The 17,790-nt window shown below is 39.1% G+C and overlaps 1 pseudogene; it reads right to left on the bottom strand.

Annotated features, from left to right (window-relative positions):
* Positions 1–4,294: 4,294 nt before the first annotated feature.
* Positions 4,295–6,334, bottom strand: LOC109456020 (stress-70 protein, mitochondrial; annotated as a pseudogene).
* Between the last annotated feature and the right edge of the window lie 11,456 nt (positions 6,335–17,790).

The following is a 17,790-nucleotide window of genomic DNA, read 5'->3' as shown; positions in this document are numbered from 1 at the left end:
ATGGGGATAATGGAAGTTGTTTCTTGCTGTTTGGTTTTATAAGCGTATGTGGGTAAAGAAGAATAGTAGAAAGCAGTCCTTGGAACTTAAACAGGGTGCCCAAATTCCTACAATGTCAGGTGTGTAGTTTCATCTCTTAAGCCAAGTCTGACTGATTGAGACACAACCAAAAGATTGCTAGGAAATTTCACTGGAAGTGAGTAACTGAAGTAAACAAATGGTTGAATAATAAAACTTGAACCTCAGAACATTGAGAGACTTCTGGAATTGAAAGATATCTTAGAGGTGGTTTTGTCTGACTCACTGTCACACAGATGAGAAAATACAATGAAGATGTCCCAACAGTCACCTCCTGCTTTCTAGGTTAGGGCACATTGCAAGATAGTCTGGGAAACTGCCTTGAATCTATGACCATTAACTCTGAGAGGTTTGCATTGGAGCCTCCATTTTGTGATCTTGCCTCAGAGACATCTTTGCTCCAAATCATTAAGGATGGTGTTCTTCCCGGGAGGGAGCTGCCCCAGGTTCCCTGCCCAGTGATCCTTGTGAGAATGCGCCTTCTATTTTCTGTTGCTTTTTCTTATCCCTATGACATCTAACTTTCATAGATTTAAAGATTTTTATTGTCTGTTTTGTCATTAAGACTATTTTGTTATAATGGTTTAAATTCCTCATCATTTTTTTCTTTCCGATTCTTGGCCAGTATAGTATTATCTTTTTTTTCTCTCTCTCATTTATCTTTCAGGTTTCCTGTTTTAACTTTTACTTTTCATTATCCATTTCATGTGGTGGTGAAGATGACGATATATGATAATGATAACAAAAATGGTTAAATAGCAGTCACTATGTACTAAGTACTGTTCTAAGTATTTATATGTATATATAACAGATGGTGACCTAGCGTTATCTCTGTTTCATAAATGTGCATGTACTCAAACCTTTTCTTTTGATTAAAATAGATTTTAATCCTAATTTTTATCTAGTTTTGCAACCTAAGTTTTATTTCCTTTCAAATTTATCATTCTTAAACTTTTATTGCTAAAATTCTTTCTATTTTAAGTATCTATTTTAAGTTCTATTTTAAGTATCTTATTTTATATTTGACTTGCTTAATGACTTTTAATAAATATTCTCTTTTTTGCTGCCTTAGGTTTAATGTATTTTGTGTATTTTAATCAATTTTTTAAAAAATCCTTCCTTCTGTATAGGAGGTAGAGAAAAAGTTAAACAAGAGCAGAACATATTTAGACCAATCCAAAGAGCCAGCGTTATATGGGGAAAAATGATGGAGTCAAGACTATCCCAGACTAAATCAAAGAGATCAAAGAGAATTAGCCACATGTAACTTGTGAACCTTGTTTCGATATTGGTTCAAAAACAAAACGAAGCATAGCTAGCAAAGACATTCGTAGGATCATTGTGGAAATTTGAATATGGACTGGAATAATTGTTCATTTGCTTAGGTGTAATAATGGTATGAGGGTTATGTAAGAGAATATCCTTACCCACTGCCTGGAAGAGATGGATAAAGTAAATATGGCAAAATGTTACCAATTATTGAATCTAAATGAAAGCTATGCAGATTGGTGTTGTTGACTTTACTATTCTTCAACTTTCCTGTGGGTTTGAAATTTTCATGATGAAATTAGAAAATACAAACAAAACCAAACACATAATAAAAAAAATTCTATCTTTCTTATCTGTCTTTTAATTTTTGTTGATAACTTGAATATTATTATTTTTGTTATCTGTTTTTCTGCATTTTCATTTTAACATTTTTAGTTCTTATCTTATTTTACATGTTCACCCACTCTTCACTGTTGGTTCTCCAGAAAACTCACACATAACTAGGGAAACACAAATTACCTCTCTCTCCTAAATTACCCAATAGCCTAAAATAGAGAGATTGGTTGTTCCTCATCTTCCCATTGAAATACTCACGAAAACAACAATAGTAACAGACATGCAAGCTGCAATGGAAGGAAAACTGCAGAAGCCATTTCTAATGGTCCAGGTGTGCGAGTGGCTCTGGGGCAGGAAGTCAGCAGCAGAATCCCTCCCACCATTCTTGCTGCAGAGAGGGCAGCCAGCTCAAAGCTTGCCCTTAGGTGTCCATGCGGTTTGTCAAAGGGAACACAAAGCCACAGACAGAACATAGTGCTGTTACCTAAAGTGTGGATTTCACTTTAAGATTAGAGGAAAGTTACTTTTATATTAAAATAAACATGGGTATATTATGGAATAGCTTGCAAAAAGGAGATTCCAAAGGGATTTCATGTTTATCGAGGATTATGTTAAGATGTCCTGTAAGATTCCCAAGAGTATAAGTGGAAGGGTTTGTGAGGCTCCGTATTATGATTTGTTATAGGTAGGTTTGGTTAAAAATGGAAAAGAGCTTTTGTGGGCTAATATTGAATAAAATATATTTACAATATATGTATTGCATATTGACATATACAATAAATATATATATATAATATGTGAATTAGCCCATGTAATATTGAATATGTATATTCAATATTAGCCCACAAAATCTTTCTCCCTATAAAATCTTCTTTAACCAAAACTACTACTGTACTATATGTATACGTTATCTCTTTTTTCTTTTGATAGTCATCTGACGACCACTTGTTATAGATTGAATTGGGTATCACCCAAATTTATATATTAAAGTACTCATCCCCAGTAATTCAGTATATATTTGGAAATAGGGCTTTTAAAGGGTTAATTAAGGTAAAATGAAGCCCAATGGATGGGCCCTAATCCAGTATCACTGGTGTCCTTATAAGAAGAGAAAATGAGGACACAGACATACGTACACAGCGGGATGGCCATGTGAAGAAATGGGAGAAGATGGTCTCCTGCAAGCCAAAGAGAGAGGCCTCAAAAGAAATTAACCCTGCTGACACCTTAAACACGGACTTCTGGCCTCCAGAACTGTGAGAAAATAAATTTCTGTTGCTTAAGCCACCTGATCTGCAGTAACTTTGTTATGGCAGCCCTAGCAAACTAGCACACTGCTAGAATGCTACTTGTCAATTGTGTTACTTTATTAATTTGTTTTCACTTATTTTCCATTATTGTTTTCTGCATCCTTACTTAACCAATATTATTTTGACTTTTGACTTCCTGATTAGAAGTTGAAGGGATAGGTTTAGACAGCAGGTGTTGGAAACAAATGTCATAGGGACCAGGCAGGTGCCTGTGAATGTGTGAATCTGGGGTGTAAGATAACAGGGTGAGGTGGTTACTGTGACAACAGAAGGGTGCATTCCCCACATAAAGGTACTCAGAATCAGATGTTTTAAAATTCTGTGCCATCCTTGCCTGGACCATCTAGTAGTTGCAATCTCTGCTCCAGGGACAACCTGGGCCTTAAACCATATTTCCTTGATTTATTACAAGAGGTCCACAAATCAATGTGCCACCCAAGTCTTGTCTGCAGACTTCATAATACCACTTGTATATTTACTTCCTATGAACTTGTAAACTCATTTGGTAAATTCACAATTTGCTTAAGAGGAGCCTTATTTATCATATAGTTTCTCCATCATGATGCTATGTGGGGGTGTATACACATTTTTGTTTATTTTATTTTTTATTTTTTCCTGATTTTTATTTTCATATTTATTAAAAAAAAAGAATTCCAGGATGGATCAAAAAGAACAATCAAGGATACAGGTGCCAGACATAGGCTAGAAGGTAGCTAGAAAAGTATGTCTTAGGAAAATTAGGAAGGCTTATGACCTTGTTTTAAAAGCTGTCCCTAACATAAATAGCTAGCTTAGTTTTCCACTGATGTAGCTTCCCCTGCTCTACCTCTGAACATGGCACAGCTGGCTTGCCTTGCAAGGCCTCAGTTGAAAGATTCCATTTCCACACACAGGCTGGTATAGCAGTACTCAGCTAACTGGAAGTATCTCCATCCCCAATATGGTGTCATTCCAGGTTCCTGACTACCTTCATTGTTATGAGATGGTTTCACCCCTTGAAAAGATGGCTACTTCAGCACAAAACAATGTTTTTATAATGATCAAGAAATCCTCTTCCCCCCTTTTACAGGCAGCTGGAAAATGATAGGCTAGGGACAGAACATTGTGAACCTTGCACTGTTGGAATTAACACTCATTAAATGATCATCAGCTAACAGTCACTAAATTTACATATTAAGGAAATTATACATAGAATACTGCAAAAACACAGTAAAAGACTGAAGTTTGCCCATTTCTGCTCAGGAAGTCCTTTCATTCCCAAGCATCGTAATGTTGTCCTTTTGGCTCCAACGTTGACTCTATTACTGTTTCTCCTCCTTTTGATCTTCCTTTTGTTCCCCAGCACCAGAGCTTCCAGAGCCTTCTCGCTCAGATGCCATATTTTTGTATGCCATTTCGAAGAGCTTCAGTGACGCTTGCTGAAGGGCAGATGCTGCCTGCCTTATGTTTTCTCCAGTTTCACTACCTTTCCGAGCCAGGAGCTCTCTCATTTCGGAAATCTCATCTTTTGTCTTGTTGCACTCATCAGCAGGCAACTGGGCCTTGAACTCTTCCATCTTGCTTTCTGTGTCATGAATGATTCCTTCAGCCACATTAACTGCTTCAACTCGTTCCTTCCTTCACCTGTCTTCCTCCGCATACGTCTCTGCATTTTTAACCATATTTTCAATATCATCTTTGCTTAACCCATCAGAAGACAGGATCACAATCTGCTGTTCGTGTCCTGTACCCTTATCTTTGGCAGAAACATGTACTATCTCATTGGCATCAATGTCAAATGTAACTTCAATCTGTGGGACTCCACGAGGGCCTGGGGGAATTCCAATCAAAGTAAATTGTCCAAGAAGTTTCTTGTCTCCAGCCATCTCTCTCTCACCCTGACACACTTTAATCTCCACTTGAGTCTGACCATCAGCGGCTATAGAAAACACCTGGTTTTTCTTGGTTGGAATAGTGGTGTTCCTGTTAATAAGTTAGGTAAACACACCTCCCAGAGTCTCAATACCCAGAGAAAGGGGATTGCCATCCAGGAGCAGCACATCGGTGCCGTCATCAGCCAACACACCTCCCTGAATGGCAGCTCCAATGGCTACAGCCTCGTCGGGATTGACAGCTTTACTTGGGAATCGGCCAAAGAGATCCTGCACAGTCTGCAGAAACTTGGGCATTCTAGTCATGCCACCAACAAGAATTACTTCTCCTATGTCACTCTTGCTGACTTCTGCATCTTGCATGGCTTTCTGGCATGGGGCAATGGTCCTCTTGATTAGCTCAATGACAATCCCCTCAAACTGAGCCCGGATCAGCTTCATATTCAAATGCTTGGGTCCAGAAGCATCCATTGTAAGACATGGCAAGTAGATGTCAGTCTGCACAGATGAGGAGAGTTCACACTTAGCCTTCTCAGCAGCTTCCCGAACCCTCTGAAGTGCCATGTTGTCTTTGGTCAAATCAACCCTTGTCTCTCTTTTGAACTCCTTCACAATATGTTGTAGCAAGGCTTGGTCAAAGTCTTCCCCACATAAGGAAGTGTCTCCATTGGTGGACTTCACCTCAAATACTCCTTTCTGAATTTCCAAGATAGAAATATCGAAAGTTTCACCACCTAAATCATATACAGCAATGACTCTCTCTTCAGATTTGTCTAGACCATAAGCCAGAGCAGCAGCTGTGGGTTCATTAATCACTCGAAGCACATTTAGTCCAGCTACCTGGCCAGCATCCTTCGTGGCCTGTCTTTGAGAGTCATTGAAATAAGCTGGGACTGTGATCACAGCATTTTTTGCTGTATGCCCCAAGTAATTTTCTGCAGTCTCTTTCATCTTCATCAACACAAACACGCCAATCTGACTTGGAGAATAGAGTTTTCCATGAGCTTCAACCCAGGCATCGCCATTGGAGGCACGGACAATTTTAAAGGGAACATTTTTGATGTCTTTCTGGACTTCAGGGTCATCATATTGCCGGCCCATGAGACGTTTGGTGGCATAGAATGTGTTGTTTGGGTTGGTGACAGCCTGTCGCATGGCTGGCCTGCCAACAAGTCGCTCACCATCTGTTGTAAAGGCCACAACTGAAGGGGTGGTTCTGGCACCTTCGGCATTCTCTAGCACCTTTGCTTGTTTACCTTCCATAACTGCCACACAGGAGTTGGTAGTACCCACATCAATACCAACAACTGCTCCCTTGATTGCTTCTGATGCGTAGTCCCGCCTTGAAACAATTCTAAATGTCTCATGACTAAGGCCATTCCAGCCATCCTGGTGGCGGGCGACCGTGGGGTCCCGAGAGGCTGCAGCTCCCAGGAGACGGGCTGCCGCGGCCCGGCTGGCGCTTATCATGGAGTCCTGGTGGTGGAAGTGCTAGGCAGCAACCAGGAGCTCGGACAACCAGGAGCTGCGCTACGCGGTGGTGTAAACTCTTCTAGATTTTTAATAAAGGGCACATTTACTTTTTAAATTATAAAAGTAATACATGAGTTTTGTTTATTGTGAAAAAAATTCGTTATTTTCCCCTCCTATGACTCCTCTGCTTGGAGTTCCAGTTCTACTCCTAGTCCTGTGTGATCCCCTTGAACAGGCTCCCTTGTTCTTCTGGGCCCCTCAAAGCAGCTCTATTACCTCCAGCTAAAAGGATGGAAAAGAAAGATAGGCCCCCATCACAGAATATTTGAAGTGGTTACTAACCAGGCCTGTATATACATATCAAAATTCTCAGAGTTGTTATAGCAGCTGTTGTAACTGAAAATAATTCAGCAAACAGGATCATTTTCTGTGTAGTTTATGAGCTCGGGAGCAGTCCAGAAGTGGTGGAATTTGAGTTACCGTTAGCTTGCTCAGCCAATCTGCACATGTCACAGGCTGGTAATTTGATCTACAGTTCCCTGGAAGTGAGTTTGCACTGAATGCAGAAAGCTCTTTTTTGCTTCCTCTTTGCCAAACATTAAATGGACTTTTATGTGTGTCTTTTTTTCCCCTTACAAAATCACGATTTGATTCAACAAAAATATTACACACCTTCTTCCTGAGGGTTTCATATCCTTTTCTTGGACTCACAGCCACACGTTTTCGGCAGCTGCCTACCCTCTGTTCACCGGAGAGCCTGAGTACCTAAGACTGGGAGAGACAGGCCTGAAGTCAGCCAGGCCTAAGAAAACAGGCAGCAGTGAGAAAAACATCTTCCCAGTGACCTTGCCTCTCGAGACTTAGGAAGTGGGTTGCTTCTCAGTGCTCTTATCATTGCTGCAAAGTTTTGATTTTTCCAATCTCTGTTGGTGGTTTTCAAGGTGAATTAGAGCAGAAGCTGAAAGAGCCTCCCATATTTAGAGAGCAGGAGGAGCTGTCCTCAGGATGGAAGCAGCCCCACCTGGCCTCTGCTGGCCACCTCCCAGTGGCCAGGGCCAGGGCCAGGGGGTGTGTCTGATGATGGAGACAATTGGAGCCACTTCAGCAGTGGTTGCTGGCGCCATGTTTATTCCATCTGCTGATATTTAGATTGTGGTGGGTAGGGCAGCATGCCTGATGATGCCATCAATTCACCACCATGCAACAGGTAGCCTGCTTTCCAGCTACTTTGCATGATATCCAGACTTCCTGGCAGTAAGGCTTGGCGCTTCACAGAGCCTGAGGCAGCACCACTGAGCTTACTTGCTTCCATTTTTTTATGATTCCCTAACCAGTGGTTGAAATACCTTAGATAATTAGTGGCCACAGTGATATGCTATTTTGGGCTACTGAAAACTGAAATTTGTTTTTTTTGCTGAAGACGATTTATCAGTGTAGTAACTTTCATATCAGTTATACTAGAGGTCCTGTCTGTCTTACCAGCCAGTTGTACTATTAAGGAAATATTGAATATAAGTCTTCAGAGTCACTGAAGTTCTTAGAACATTTTAAATTAAAATTTAATACTTTCTTCTTTAGAAACATCCAAACTTATTTGATCCAAGTTTTGGGTTGCCTAAAGCCATTGTGGTTTAGATGATGTAAGTTTATGATTAACACAAATTGTCACAAGTATATAGACTTTTGAGTTGTGGGGACTTGCAGTTCACGTCAGAGACCATCTGCACAAATCATTACACACAACAGAAATCTGTGTTTGTCTGGAGTGACCAAGGGAAGGAAGGTGGGGGTTCACAAAAGGATGGAGAATTGCAGGTTCAAATCACATACTCACTCTACCCCAATAAACAAAATTCCAACTGCTGCAACCTTCTTCTTCTTCTTCTTCCTCTTCCTTTTCCTCTTCTTCTTCCCCTTCGCTTTCCCCTTCCCCTTCTCCTTCTTCTTTTTTCCCTCCAAAACAGAGGTTGATTAGAAGGAGGCCAAAGGAAAAACAACAACAACAATAACAACAAAAACCCCCAACAGACAAAAAACTCCCAACTAGATATTTGATTATACCATTAATTTTGCGATTATTTCTATGGGTGTGTGTGAGAAATGAACTGGGTTCTGTTTCTGGAACAGACAGCCTCTGGCTTTGAACCCAGCTCTGTAGGGTGATGTCCCTTAGAAAACCTTGCTTGTGCCTTCGCAACAATGCCTGACGAGTAGGTTTTCCTGAAGCTTTCCATGGGCAGATCTTAGAGCCTGGCCTTGCTCATGCCCTTTCCAAAAGGAAGAAGATAGATAGAATGCTTCCCCAAACACTTAATCCAATTGTGGGGATAAAATATTTAAAAGGTTAAAAAGCTTTTAAAAGGAGGAAATTTCTGGTCTCCCTGTAAAAGATGACCAAATACTGTTAAAATATTCCCATTTCTGGTAAATCAATCAGTTGCCCAATATTTATAGCATGTCTTCTATGGTCAAAATATGAATCCAAAATTGCTTATCAGAGAAATCTCTTCTGCAGAAATAAGTCATCTACATCAAATGGCAAGGTCATAACTGTGTCCAAAGGTAAACTGCATGGCCCCAGCTTAGCAAGACACCTGTTTGTAGCTCGCTGTGGGACGAGTTTCCTCCCATCCAGAGTCTATACTAAGAAATTAGGTAATTCAGTGACAATAATAATTTTAGCTGGGGCTTAAGGGAAGTTTATAGTTTTAAAACAGGAAATGAAAAACAATAAGTAAGAAACTATAAAATCAACTGAGCACACAGCTTTCTGTTACAGTTTATGTCCAGTGATATACATAGGGTTTACTTTAGGAAATGACAGTCTTATTTAGAGGGCCAGCAACTTCTGGAGTCTTTCTCTTTTTTTATTGAAATGGAAGTGAGAGCAATGTTGGATACACTTAAGGCTTAGTTTTTTTTTTAATTTCTTTATTCATTTCTAATTGGGGAGCTTTAATATGTGTCTCAAAGGTTTTTTTTCCCCCCTATCTTTTAATATTTATATGCCATCTTATGGTAAAATGAAACTTTGCTGTGAATTTGAACATGGGTATTCTTATTAGCCACATTTTATTGCATGATTACAGTGAGCTAGGTCCTGTATTAAGAACTAAAATGCATTAGCTTATTTAAAATTATGGTGTAGGTATTATAATTATTCCCATTTTATAGATGAGGAAACTGAGGATCAGAAAAGTTATGCAGCTTGCCTAGGACATAGCAACTCACAGGTGTTGTATCATGAATTCTGCCTGTCTCCAGAGCCTGTTGTACTGATTTTCATTCTGTATCCTGAGTTTCACAGTCTGAAGCTTGGGAACTCCTGGGGAGCCATCGGGTGATGTTTAAGGAATATTTAAGTAAGTTGTACACACTACAACTCCCAAATTATATTGTAGTTTCTTTGAAGTAAAGTCTATTTGAAATAAATACAAGAGGGATCTCTGACCAATAAACTCAGGTGTCCAAACTGGCTGAATTTGCATGTGCTATTTATTCAGCATTTGGGTTTTAACAGACAGCAAAGCTGGAATGACCACTCCCTCCCCTGGGCTTCCAGGACTTTAAAAATGTCCTGCCTGCCCCCAAAGTTGGAGAGCTCTGAATTTCAGTATTGTGGTTTGTGATGGCTGAATGGAAAGAGTCAGGATGCAGTGTGAGGATTATAGGATTTGTATTCTAAAGAAGGTCAGAGAAGTCCCAGTGGCCCCCCTCTGCCATAGTCTCAGTTTTCTCACCTTTAATGGAAATTATATCAATACCTACTCAGTTGGAGAGTTAGCATTAAATTAGACAATATTGTGAGTGAAATTTATGAGTTACTGTTTCTGGAGGCATTGAAGGTCTCCTCTACTGCTTCACAACATGTGGGCTGGTACTTTACCATCCTCTGTTTCTGAGGACCTGTTAAAGTCATTTTCAGGAAGCGCTCTATCCGTCAGGATCCTGGCAGGAAACAGATGGTGCACTCATGCTGGGAAGAGTTTCATAAAGGGACTGTTTACAAAGGTGTGTGCAGGATTTAGAAAAAGGAACAAGGGATGATGCAGTGCTCTAGTGGGGAGCCATTACCAACATTAAGTTGAAGGGGGAGGGGGTGTTTACCAGAACCTAGGGTTTTTGGAGAGGGATGCTGGACAAGAACTATGGCCTTTGGTGGAGGGATGCAATCAACCCATAGAAAACTACCAGGAAGATATCTTGGGGAAAAAAATTTCTGACCTCACTTTGTTCCCTCCCTTTGATCTCCTGTAGGTACTCAGCATTGGCTGAACCCAAGTGGAAACCAGAGGGGAAGGGAGCTCTTGATGCAGTCCACACAGGTCGGCCCCCAGGGCAGAGAGCAGATGGAGATGAGAAGAGAGTAGAGCTGAGCAGGCAGAAGGTATTGAACACAGACATGCAGCCTTCCAAATATGTTAACCAATAATCTTTATCGTTTTTGTCAGATCTGGCCCAGAGTCAACACAAATGCAAAATTACATTGTCTTCGGTAGCTCTGTCTCTCCTGTCTCTCTGTCTCTCCATTTCTAGAAATGGTCACTCTTCACTTTCAAAGTATCTTGTGTTCTTTTGCTCCTCTAATTGTTCTTGCTGTTAAAAAAAATGTAATACAAGAAGTTAATTCACACACTTACATGTTTTATGCCTAATTGCTTTTAAAAAAAAGCATACCTATTTTCACTCCTGGGATGGCTAAGTTGCTACCAGACTGACTGCAGATAAAAAATACAAAGAACAGCTCCCTGAAGACATTGCAAGGTGAATAAATGCAAGTAGATCATGAAGGGTAGCTGGTACTTGGATGAAAGGACAAGACAACAAATTCCTTCCTTTATATCATGGTTTTTAGCTTACAATAGTCTGTGGGCAATGCCCATAGTCTTTCTGGCCTGAAGAACCAGAAGAAAGAGTTAAGAGCACCCACAGCTGTTGACAAGTCAGGGGGAAATCTCTAAAAGGAAAGAGCCAGAGAGGGGAGCCCCAAAGTCTGTGTGTAAACTGCCCAAATTCTGGCTGGCCCCTGAATCATGGATGCATGTAGCAGACTACAAGCAACTCAATAAAGGGTAAATGAATTGACCTGAGACATGAGTTATTGCCCGGAAGAAAGAGTAATTTTATATTTTTTTGCAATTTTGTCAAAACAAAAACATCACACTTTTTGTGAAAAGCATAATAGAATCCAAAGTCCTCATTGCATAACATCTACAACGTCCAGGATATTATCTAAAGTTACTTGACAAGCAAAGAGCAAGAATGGGGTTCTTGACTTATTCTCAAGAGAAAATATAATCAGTGTAGATCAACCATGACATGTTTCAGATACTGGAATTATTAGCAGACATGGATTTTAAAGCAAATATCATAATAGTAATTCAGGGAAAATTGATATCCACAACGGCTTATATTAGGAAAGAAGAAAATTCTAAATTGACGATCTAAGGCACTACCTTAGAAATCAAGAAAGATTAGATTATATTAAACCCCAATTCAGTAAAAGGATGGAACTAATTAAGATAAGAACTGAAATCAATGAAAAAGAAAATAAACATTAGAGAAAGTACACTGGTTCCAAGAGATACACTTTAAATATAAAGACAGAGATTCTGTAAAGTTGACTTTTGAAAAGATCAAGAAAACTGGTAGACCCATAGGTAGACTAATCAAGACAAAAAAGAACACAAATGACTAATATGAGGAATGAAAAAGAGGACACAACTACAGATTCCACAGATATATAGTAAGATGATATGCTGACTACTCTTTCTACCTGTGATTCCTGGGCAGTAGGAGGCCAACATGCCCTGTCAATAGTCATAAATTATAGTTTAACAGCTGAAGCAGTTAAAAGCCAGTGTGTCTCCTCCAGTGATGCTCTTTTCATTGTTTCCCTGGAAACCTTGGAGGCCTTGTGTTAGAAATAGTGTTGCTATGAGATGAAGGAGGGCTACCAACACACATCAACTTTACGGAGTGTCAAACTAACCTTGATTGTGCTAAGCCTCTAAGATTTCCAGTATATTTTTTATGGTAGCAAATACTAACTATTTTGATTAATAAATCTATTCTTTCCACACTCACCAATCAATGAAACACATTTTAGGACACTAATTATAAATGTATTTACACTTGGAAAAAGATTGGTCAATTAAGACTGTGTTGTGGGTTATACGTACTTAGCATTATGCAGGGTATTTTGCTATTGACTGCCCACTCTGGCTAAGTGGAATCTTCTTTTCTAGTGGTTGTGGCCTTTATTGCATTACCAGATTAGTAGAGGTTAAGATATTTTAAAAGCATGCCAGGTCAGCTTTATTCAGGTCTCACCAGTGCATGGAGAAGGTTGCAGACTTCCCAGATATACAGAAGACATAGAGTGCTACATATTCAGACTCCTTCTCTGGCTACTTTTTGACCCTTTCTAAGTCTCATTCTGGAAGGTCACCAGTTAATCTCTTAATATATGTTCACCCAACAGATTCTTACTATCTAGCCAGGAGTATTAATGCTGCTGCCACAGCAGTACCTCATTTGGTTATCTGAGTCTTGGGGTAATTTTTGAGCAGTTCCTGCCGCTGTGGTTGTTGCTTCCTTCTTTAGTCTCTATTGTATCAGTTCAGATGTCTTTTGCTTTGAATCCACATTTTGTTGCTTCATCCATACAACTTCTCTATTTTCCTCTTTACACTTTTATTAAATAAAATTTAATTTACCCTATAATCAGACTAGTACAGGGTGAATGCATGCATGGGTGTTTTTATGTGTGCAACAGGCACGAATGTTTGGTGATATACATGTGCAGTTTTGTGTCCAACTCTGTGAGGTGGGTGTTTTTATTCCCTCTTTGTAGATGAGAAAATGGAAGCTCAGTGAAGAACTAAGAGAAATGTTGGTGATGTGATTCTCTTAGATACAACATAGGTAGATAAATAACATAGATATGAGAGAAGTTATTAAAAATAATAGCAATATTTGTATACTGTAAACAACTAAACCTTGCTAAGAGAAATCAAAGAAGACCTAAATAAATGGAGAGATATACTAAATTCTTAGATTGGGAGACTCCATATTGTGAAGGTGTTAATTTTCTCTACATTAATCTGTAGATTCATAGCAGACTTTTTATGGTATGGAAATTAAGAAGCTGATTCTCAAATTCATATAGAAATGCAAAGGACTTAGAATAGCCAAATAACTTTGAAAAAGAATGTATTTGGGGAACTCACATTACCTAATTTCAGGACTCATTATAAAAGCACAAAAATTAAGATAGAGTGATGATAGTGTCAAGATGGGCAAAAATGTCAATGGATATAATGGAAAAATGAATCCACATATGTATGGTCAACTGATTTTTGATAAAGTTGCAAAAGCAATTCAATGGAGAAACGGTAGTCTTTTCAACAGTTAGTGCTGGAACAATTGACATCCTTATGCAAAAACAGAAAATAAAACTTTGATCTGAAACTTGCAACATATGCAAACTCAAAAAGGATCATAGACTTAAATGTATAATCTAAAAATATAAAAGTTCTAGAGGGAAACATAAAAGAAAATCTTGTGATCTGGCATTAGGCAAAAATTTCTTAAATTGCATATCAACATCATGACCCAGAAAAATTATGTAAATTAGACTTTACCCAAATTAAGAACCTCTACTTTTTGTAAGACATATTAAGGTAATGGAAACAATAGTGGAAAGACTAGCTACGTATTGGAAGAAAATATTTGCAAATCACATATCTAATAAGAGACTTGCAAAATATATAAAGAATGCTCAAAACTCAGTAATAAGAGAACAAACAATCCAATTAAAAACCGGCAAAAATTTGAATGGGACCTTTACCAAAGAAGACATATAGATGGCAAATAAATGTGTTAAAAATGCTCAATATCATTATTCGTTATGAGCAGATGAAAACCAGAATGAGATACTGTTCCTCACCTTTTAGAATAAAGACTTACCAAGGCAAGTTGAGGATATGGAGCAACAGGAACCCTCATACACTGGTGGACGTGTAGATTGTGCAACCACTTTGGTAAGCAGTTTGGTAGTTTCTTAAAAAGCTAAATGTATACCTACCATATGATCCAGCCATTTCACTCCCAGGTGTTCACTGAAGAGAAATGAATGTATATGTCTGTTCAAACACTTGTACATGATTATTCATAGCAGCTTTATTGTAACAGGCAAAAAAAAGAAACAACTCAAATGTCCATCAATAGATGAATGGATAAATTATGGTATATCTATACAATGGAATATTTAGCAATAGAAACGAATGAACTGTTGATACATGCAAAAGTAGGAATAAAACTCAAAATAAGTATGCTGATAGAAAAAAGAGGATAAAAATGAGTACATACTTATGATTCTATTTATATGAAAATCTAGAAAGTTTAGGCTATTTCATAGTCACAGAAAGCAGATATGTAGTTGCCTGGGGATGAGAGGAGTCGGGAGAGGTGGGAAGGAAGCGTTACAAAGGGGCTGGAAGGAACTCTTGGAGGTGGTGGATATGTTTATAAATTTGATTGTGGTGACAGTTTCACAGATGTATAATAAATCAAAACTTATCAGATTGTACACCTTAAATATGTATAGTTTATTGCATGTCACTGATACTTCAATAAAAGTGCTAAAATAGCAAAAATAATAGAGGATATTTACTGAGAGGCAGCAGACGATAGTGTAGAGATTGAGCTCTGAAGCCAGAGTGCCTGGGGTACCAGTTGTTGCTTTTCTTTTCACTTTCTAGTTGTGTGACTTTGGACTTAACTTCCCTGGATCTGTTTCTCTGTATGAAAAATGAAGGACCCAGTTCCTACTTCAGTGGGTGTTTGTGAGTATTAAGCTAGTTTATTTGTATAAAGCCCTTATGGTATTCCCTGGCATGTAGGAAGTATTTAACAAATGTTAAGAAACCATGTGCTGGGCACTAGACTAAGTGCTTTATAAGAATTATCTCATTTAAAATTCACAGTCTTATGAAACAAGTACCAATAGTCTTATTTTACAAATGAGTGAACGAGGTACCAAGAAGATTTTTCACGTATCCCAGGTTGGTTATAAAAGAGGTACATAGCAGAATACAGATTTGAATAAAGGCAATCAAACTACACACTTTGAGTGTTATGAGTAAGTGTTAACAGATGGGGCACTGACACAAGTGCTAATGAGAAAATTGTCCAGACAATGCTCACTAGTCTGGACAATTTGCTGTCTGAGATACGTGAAACTATTGAAGACTAACATGTTTGGACAGCTTTCTGTGCGTTCCTCTTGTAATTATTCCTGGAAACTGGCTCAATGCTCATCAAACCTGTTTCTTCTTCCTGGGCACATTGTCCAACTGTATTCCCCAGTCCTCCTTTTGCTAGTGAGGTTATGTGACTCCTTGCTAATGGAATGTGAGCAAAAGTAGTTGTGTCACTTTTAGACCAAGGCAGGTAGGAATGGGTGGGCTTCATACTCCACTCCCCCATCCCTATCTGCTGGTTTGTGTTGAAGATGGAGGAACCACAGCATTGAGAAGAACCTGGTTTCTCAATGACCACCTGGAGCAGAGCTCCCACTGCTGACCTGCACTGAACCAACCACCTTTGATGTGTTAAGCCACTTGAAATTTTCAGAAAGTTGTTTATAATAGCAATTAGCATGCTCTGACTCATGTACTGTGCTTGTGGAATACTACCTTTGCTGACATATCTCATCTCTAGAAATTTCTGAAATATAGGTCCAATACCTAGACCAACTGTATTACTAGGAGGTGGCTCACAGAGAAGTTAGAGAAGTTTACTTAATAAGAAATTTTATATAATGAACAAGAGATAATACATGAATAGCACACGGAACCTAAGTGTTTCAGTATTTAAGTTGCTTTCAAAATGTCCATATCTAAATGTTTTTCGTCTTATTCATGGTGGTTTCATGGTGGCATGTGTTCTTCCTTTAAGTTCGCTATTGGTTTTTGCTGCGTGTGCTTCCTGTTTCTTGGGGCTTCAGCTGCAGGCATTGACTCTGGTTTTCTAAGACCCACAAGAAAATGAATCATCTCTGGCCGTCTCAGATGTGTAATTGTCTCTCTAGGTTGTTGGGAAACTATTCATTCACATCTCAAAAACCTATTTGTTGGGAGAGGTTGCTACCATCTGTTTTTCAATTGTCATTTTTTTTTCTCCTTGCTCATAGGAAGATTTGCCTTGCACTCATTTTATCAACTTCCCCTATCTGTGGTATGTCTTCTTTCATACCATACCTGTCTCTACTATGACAATTCATGGTCTGCTGACAGTTCTCTGGTTTCTGGCCAATTACAGCTGGGATATGAATCCATCAATCTCCTGGCACAAGAAGCTTCTCTCAGTTTCCTGCGGCTTCTGAATAAGAGAGAGAAAAAAGGGATACTCATTACCCTGGTTTGAGGATCCTCTGTGACAGCCTGAACACGTAGCATTACTTTTATATTTCATTTCTCCCTTTTCTAGTTTAGGATTGAAAAGTAAAATACCCCGAGACAGTATGCTTTCTGCTGCTTGAGTTCAGAAAGTTTTGGCAGAGAACAGCTTTTCATAAAGCTGGACAGTGAATACCTTGTGCCACTGTCATGGTGAAGGGGCTTGGTTTTGGGCATCTGGTTCTGAATACGTACTGTTTTTGGCCAAAGGTGACCACTTCTCATAGCATTCCAAAAGCTATCTATGAAGGAACATGGGCAATCTGATCCTTTGGTCTCATACTCTCATTTTACTGGTGAGGAAACTGAGCCCTAGTCAAATGGAGAGCTCCTCAGAGTATGGTGCTCAGACAGGTGCCTGTCTGAGAACCACTCACTACTGATTGCTGGTAATATAGGTACACACGGCAAGAGGAAGCATTTAGCAACTTTAATAGCAATTGGACAGAGAAATTTTAAGTTGATTGACACTGTTTATGAAGGTCAGACCCTTAAGTTCACGAACTCATCCTAGAAAAAGTGCTACATACCTCATTGCTGAATATCACAAGGGTCACCTTCAAATTACTCCCCTTGGAAAGCTATGCACCAATGCCAGCGCCTAGTCCACCCTTCAAAGCCATTTTGGAACTCTTTTTCTGGAATGGCCATCAGATCTCTCATTGTATTGCCCTTGATGTCTTGAATGGCATCAAAATGTCATCCTTTCAATATTTCCTTTATCTTCAGGTAAAGAAAGAAGTCATTGGGGGCCAGATCAGGTGAGTAGGGAGGGTGTTCCAATACAGTTATTTGTTGACTGGCTAAAAACTCCCTAACGGACAGTGCTGTGTGAGCTGGTGCCGTGTCGTGACACAAGAGCCATGAATTGTTGGCGAAAAGTTCAGGTCATCTAACTTTTACACACAGCCTTTTCAGCACTTCCAAATAGTTAACTTGGTTAACTGTTTGTCCAATTGGTACAAAGTCATAATGAATAATCCCTCTGAT

The sequence above is a fragment of the Rhinolophus sinicus genome, linkage group LG04 (genome assembly GCF_036562045.2).
Source record: "Rhinolophus sinicus isolate RSC01 linkage group LG04, ASM3656204v1, whole genome shotgun sequence".
NCBI lineage: Eukaryota > Metazoa > Chordata > Mammalia > Chiroptera > Rhinolophidae > Rhinolophus > Rhinolophus sinicus.
Note: the sequence above shows the minus strand (reverse complement) of the source record. Positions and strands in the feature narration are given on the sequence as shown.